Genomic DNA, 7,151 nt, shown 5'->3' on the forward strand with positions numbered 1-7,151 from the left:
CGCCCCTTCGTCTCTTCCTTCTTCGGAGCTTGGGACTAATGGAAGGTTCCATTGGACAGGCCTCTCCCCGTCCATCGCACGAAGCCTAGGAATTCTTAGGTAGGAATATTCGGAAAGAAAGGACCACACTTATACCATTGGTCGCATCGTCGAACTCAGCATGCTTCCGCTCTCTCTTGTCTAGCTATGACTCACCACCTCTCCTATAATATACGGCATAGCTGCTTATCCGTGCAGAGATCTATGGCGCACCGACCTCAGCCTCTCCCATCCCGATGCCTTCTCTATCTCTACCCTGGCACCTCCACCAATCAATCCATGCTATTGACCGATCGATGACCGAATGCAACAGAGACAACGTGCCCTCAAACCGAGGTAGACTAGCGCAGTAGGAATGGCCAAAAACAAACTATGTAAAGCTGCCCCTCTTTGCCATGCTAGGCAGAAGCGCTTTCATGACAGGCAGTCGACCGCTTCACTATCTAGAATTTAACTGCTAAAGTGGTGCGCTCTCGGAATGAATCTACAAAGCCCTTCTGGGGGGTGCTTCGACTGAGCTTGGCTGGGCCTACGATAAGGAGTCGAGCCAGACCCGGAGCTACGTAAAAGAACCAACCGGAGCTTAGCAAGGATCGATCGAAGAACTAACCGCGTACTCGACCGAGCGTGCTTTGGCTTCTCTGCCTGAGCATTCGCATGAATGAGCGCGATCTCTGCAATCCATCAACTGACTGGTCTCGCACCGAAGAAAGGCAGTTTCAGGATTCGAACCTCCTTATTATAGTATGGCTTCAGGTCATGAGCCTGATGAGTTTACCCATTACTCTACCCTGCTTCTGAGCTCTGAGCCATTCTTTCTCTCTGTCCTTCTTCTACCATCAATAGAAGAGTCCTTATATTGCTAAAAAGAGTCCTTATATTGCTAAAAAGAGATAGAGGGCCTTCTGAGTGCTAAAAAGAGATAGAGGGCCTTCTGAGTGCTAAAAAGAGATAGAGGGCGAGCCTCTTTCTTCGCCTTCTTGGTCCAGGCATGACTAGCGGTGATGGGAACGCAGACTCTGCTCCGCTCCACTCCTAGGTTCTGTGATCTCGATCTGCCGTTCTGAGCCCGTCCTCACCGAGTCCGGTCTTTCCTCTGCTCTTTGATTCTTCTACCCGAGGTATCCCGAGTAGTGAACTTGCTTTGAACGAAGACTTGCGAGATGCGAGAGTTTTGCTTGCAAAGATTTCGGAGTTTGCAAAGATCGCGCTGTGAGGGACTGCAAAGATAGCACAAAGTTTGACTTTGCCGTTCCTCTGCCTGGTCATAGGCCTTGAACGAGCTACGAAGACCCGTCCTGCCTCCCCCGTCCAGTCTAGCTCGGCCTCTCATGCACTTGCCTCGATAAGGCTCTCTGCCTGTCAAAGCTTCGCAGTTGAGCATTCGCCTCCCTTCGGTCAAGCCTACCTTACCTGCCTGATCTAAGAAAGACGTGCCCCTAACCCCGCCTGGCCCATCGCACCCGCGCTACATTATAGTTCTGATCCCATCCTATTAGAGTCTGGTCTTTCCTCTTTAAGCCTTGGAATATTCTCTGCGCCTCTTCACCGATTCGGCAGAGCCAGTTAACTAAACTGACTGCGCTTTCCTTGTCTTCTTTCAGCGTCGCTACCTTCTCTTTGCTTCGTGGGCTGGGCAGGGCTCGCTCATTGCTTTCTGGTCGCTTCCCTTCCTACCGATGCGGATTCAAACTGAGCTCCTAAACCTACTTCGGCAGAGCTGGTCGCCTAGAGCCTCGCTTAGGATAGGGAAGGCACCCTCTAGCTCCGTATGGTCTAAACCCCCACCCTCTTCAACAAAAGTGCATGAAAATTACAATTTCCCATTCATTTGTGTTCAAAACTGCCACTTTCGTGCCCAAGCAGAAGTGTGTTAATTTGACAATTTCACGCATAGCTGCGCATCTCTCAACCTTCTTTATAAAGAACATCTCCGACATCTACTAAACTAAAGCATTGCATTCTCACTCTTGGTAGGCATGAAAAGAAGAGTCTGCTTCGGAATTTATATTTATTTAAGGGCATTCCATTCCACTCTTGAGTTCGGCGATCTCCGAAGATCAGAGAAGTGGCTCCGGGTCTCGGAAGGGATTGCAAAGATTTTGCTGTCGCTCAACGAAGCCCTTCCGGAAGTCTCTCACCGATCCGATCTTCCTCCCACTGAGCTAGGTCGCTGGTCGGCTCGGCTTCTCATTCCGGTCCTGAACCCTTCCCTTGACCACGGCGAGCTACACTTCGCATCTTCGTGCCCCTAACCCCATCACTCTGGATTCGGATGACTCAGCCCTTTCTTCGCTCGCTAACTGAGCTTCCGCAGGGTGGGGAGGATTAGCCGTGGGATTAGCCTTTGCCAAATGAACGAAGAACTCGACGGAGCCATTCCCATTCCTCTCGCGTTGTGATTGCCCTCCGCTGGCACTGACTGATTTAACTAGACTAGTTATAGGATTGCAGAGATCGCGCATAGCTCAACGAAGCCCCTTCTTTCTCTGATCAGTTGAAGCAGTCGATCTCTGCAACTTAAATTAGAGTAAGGTGAAGCAGTCTTTGTTATATTTCTTTTCTTTGATATTTCGAGTTACGGTTGTCAACTAATCCTCTGGTAGGGCTAAGCGAGAGAACAGAAAAAGGTTAGACGACGAAAACGCTCGTCAAGCTCAGCTCGCTAGTACACTGCATGCTTGTTCGCTTTGCTCGCTTCGTTCCCCCAGCAGTGGTCGCCTTGCCTTTGTTCGCGTGCCAATCAATCAATGGTGCTTACTTTTCTTTTTAAGATCAAGTGATTGAAGATCCTTCCGTGCCTATGCCTGCCATTGAGTCTACTCCTACTCCGTTCTTTAGCCTCGCCCAAAAATATAGTCAATTATGCAAAGATTTCGTTCTTGGTTGCGGAGATTACGCGTAGCTTACGTAGCTGCTGCAGAGATCGTTGCTTGACTCTGCTGCCGTTCCTCTATAGGGAGCATTCGGATCTCGCATAGCACCTTCCGTTCAGGTCTCGCTCCCTAACCGGTCTTGCAGTCACGGGTCTGGTCCGCGCTTTCGTTCAGGTCTCGCTCCTTTTCTTCAAAGACTACTACTGGAACTTATGGTAGAGAAGAGATAGCTGGAATCGAACCCGAGTCTTGAGTGCGCTCTGCGGGTCCGCCTTGCCGTGCCTTCCTCTGCCGCACCGCTACGTGGGTGACTTGCCCTTGCCTGCCGGCTTTCTTTCTCACTTCAGGAATGGTCAAAATGGGATTCGAACCTTTGATATGAAAGATGATTGCGCTAGCTAAATCCCCATCTATCTTTCCGATCACTCGCTGTTGTGTATGTGGCATCTTCTCTTTACCCCTCTTTTCCCCGACGAACCGGACCGACGGAGCTTTCCTCATTCGACCTGAGATTAGATGGTGAAGTCTGTTTGTTCGGTTTCGGGAAAGAAGACGAAACGAAGAGGGAGGCAGCTACCTTGGAGGAAGTAGATTCATAAGAGAATCGAAAGCATTCCTTTGCCACGCCATTAAAGCCGAATGACTTTATTGCTAGTAGTTGCACGAGTTCACTGACGCATGTAGCTTCGCAAGAGATGGTAGGGCCCGGGCAGCCCTTTAGACGCGCTGTGATTGCAAAGATTTCGCGCTTGCGCGCTCAACTGTTGCGGACCCGTTCGTCCCTTGACTTATGATAATTAGTAGGGCCCTGGCTTCGGTGCATGTTCGTCACGATCTTTAGTGAGACCTGTTTAGCCTACGCTCCGGCAATGGTTGATTCAGTTCCGGTTGTGAGTCTCTCAAATGAGATGGGAGTAGCTGTCCCACGTGGGAATGGCGATCTACCATTGGGGATATTATGAGTGATGATTCTTGCTCTTGCTTAGGCTGGGAAGAGCTCATCTTGTGGAAAGGGAAGATTTGGGGGCTGGTCTGGTCATTCACTTCTTTGCTTCAACAACATAATTTGACTCGGAACCATAGGAATTAGAAGAAAGATACTTCCGCTCGAGAAGGGTTACCATTCATCCTTCTCTGCTCCCCAGGTAAAGTCTCGAGCTCGATCCAGCGTGTACGTAGGAGTTTCTTAAAAACCTCTCAGTTGCGCCTGGTCCATTAGTCTTATTGGGCTAGCACCCACCGGTAGAAGAGTGAGAAGTCGGCCCAGGTTGAATGAAGCATTAGCTAGAGGGATCGCCAACTCTCTAACCAAACCTTCTTCGATTTCTAGTTCTATATTTAGAGCTTCTCTTCTTAAGATATGGATGCTTGACCTTAGACAGCTGCTCCCTCGGTTAGAGCTTCTAACAAGATAAGGGGCCTCCTCCCCTAGAGCCAAGTAATTGGATGGCTCGAGTCACCACACCCTATTTACCTATGCCCCTACCAGTCAATCGAAGAATCCAATCCATGCACCGCTCCGTGGGCCAGTCTAGTTCGCATTCCAAACATTGATTCAAGTACCATTGCTTGACTAGTGCCGCCCTTATAGTCTCATTCCATATTTGAGAACTTCTTATGCATAGGTCTCTCACTACTGGTAGCAGCCAACCGAAGCCAACTCCACTTACTATATCACTGGTTCGGAGTCTATCTCGCATTGAAAATCTTCCCTTCCCTACCTATGACTGATTCTATAGACAGAATTTAAAGTTATAGTATGGCAGGATTTTCTTTGAGACTATATGTAATGTATGCGCATTGAGCTTTTTCAAAACATGAATATTAACTAGATAGGCAAGAAAGAAAGCACTCTGAGTTCAGCACTTACTATAATAGAAGGCGGGTCTCTGGATTCAAATCCTACATCTCGTGACTCACTTTATTTGATGTCGAATAACTCTTTTGATCGCATTCAAATAGTACATCTTGCAATGCACTTCGTTAGCTAATCTGACCATGCATTCAAATAGTAGATAACTACTTGTTACAAACTCTATTATCATAGAATTGAAGACTTGGTCTATTCAATAGAGACTTGGTCTATTAACGACTGGCGAGATTCCTGGCGATGTCTGCGCGGATTATTCCTCCTTTCATACCTCTATGGTCAATTATAGTCAAATGTTCTTATTCCATGATAGAGTTTCCAATCAATTAGCCCCTCGTATTATATGGACTCGATATTCTAATGTACGAGTCGACTCCTCACTGGAGCTGCTGTCATATATAGTAGGTAAAGTCTATAGACCTTAATCCGTGCAAGGCTCGCAAGGATCGCTCTCTGTCTACCTTCTCTCCTTCACTTTGCTTTCGTTCGCCCGCAACCCACCCTTTCCCAATGGGGGCCTTGACCCGATCGACTTTCCACTGAGGTCGCCCGGACAATCCTACATTAAGGCCTGGCCCCGCCGGTACCACCACAAAAGGGGCGAAGGGATTGAAGACCGCACTCGGATCACTGGTAAAGAAGAATGGCGATAATGATCAATCAAAGTACAGAAGAATCCTGGACGGGCGCACTATGCGATGCAGGAGGACTGAGGAGCGAACAATGCTTGAGTAGACGAAGACTATGCAGTAGGAGCGTCAAGTAGGGGGTGATATAGACTTGGCCATAAAGAAGTGATGGATGGGAACTCAAGAAGAAAGAAGAGAAAGCCCCTCTGAGCGAGAGAGGCGGGACTTTGTCATTTTTCCGGCGTCCCTCATTCTTCCAGTGGGTCGGTCTCATACGGTGGGATGGAGCATCAGGGCTGTCTCACGGATTGCTCAGATGATTGGCTCGCGGCCCTCCCGGTCCCGATTACTTCTTTGTGGCGGGTTTCAATCCATACATTGTGACTATCGTCAATATGAACACCTTTCTGACTCTGTAGTAGACAAGTCGTTGCCCTTTTCCTTTTCTTCGAAAGATCGGCAAATAGCCTTCCAATCAGATCAGACTCAGTCTTTAGCTCGCTCCTTGTGCTTGAGAATGTGCCTATTCTTCTCTATCTCGAGCGTCTATCTTTGACAAAGTGTTCGAGTGGGAAGCGGCTTTCCCGTATCTGTGAAATCAGAATCATCCCTTGAGATAATGGTATGCATATCCGTGCGCAAGCTGCAGCAGAGCCCCTCGGCGCTTTCCACTCTTCGTCGCTGGTGAGATAATTCACCGCTTCCCTGCCGACCGAAAACTATCCAGATCTCCGAGATCGTACTCTGATCCCGATTATTCCGTTGAGCCAGTTCCAGATAATGTGGAAGAGAGATGCCAAAGCTTCATTACCTTGACTCAGAGCCTCAACTCGGTGGTGGTAGAAGTGGGTGATCAAGGACTATCAAAAGCGAGCCTTCGTACCCCCCCACTAATTTGCCGGTTGGGCAGAGTGTCATCTCAATCTCTATATGGGAAGATAGGGCGGGATATTGGAGTCGGACAGACGACCCTCGGCCAAACCAAACCCTCCAAGTCATTCTTCCACTGTGTAAGACGACCTGGCTAAGGAGAGCTCTTCATTACATGCGGAAAGAAGGAATGAACCAGAGGTTTTCCCCGTATTGAATCGTGCCATGCTCGCCTGATGAATCTCTCTTTCGGGTGCTTATCGTCATCAACGAAAGATCTTGATTGCCAACCTCCTGGAGCAGATTGTCGAATAACTCATTATGTAGTTGTAGTCACATGACAATGTTCGATAGCGCTTCAGGACAGAATTTGCCTAAGATGCTAGAGCGATAGGAACGTCTGTAAATAGTCGTATCTCGTGAAGCTCCTCTTCATGGTTTGATCGCTGTCTAAGGTTGCTTCAGTGGTTTGGCCAGGACACTCAGGCTTCTAACGTGGATCAATCTAGAAAGTCTAGTGGTCAGACGCCCATGTCTTCATGAAGAAATTGAGTGTAAATGGTTTCACGAACGTATGGAAGAATGATTAATGTCAGTCACCATCCTCGACGCCCCTCTCTTTGGTGTACGACTCTTTCTACGCTGCATAGGTTGATCGCTCCGACTCATCAAATGCATCGTCATCGATGCCCGGACCCTCTGCCACATCCCTGAAATCGATCTCCTTTCTTCCACCAACATAACACATGGTCAAACCCCCAAGCGTACTTCTCTAACAAATGGGCTGACCGATGCATGAAAAGGGGCCGCCTCGACCATGATGACGAGGAAAAGAGAATATCTTGCGGACATAAGTAGTTACCTTTC

Source organism: Curcuma longa, chromosome 9 (assembly GCF_044706935.1).
Source record: "Curcuma longa cultivar G26 ecotype Majalengka, Jawa Barat chromosome 9, ITB_CL_G26_1.1, whole genome shotgun sequence".
NCBI lineage: Eukaryota > Viridiplantae > Streptophyta > Magnoliopsida > Zingiberales > Zingiberaceae > Curcuma > Curcuma longa.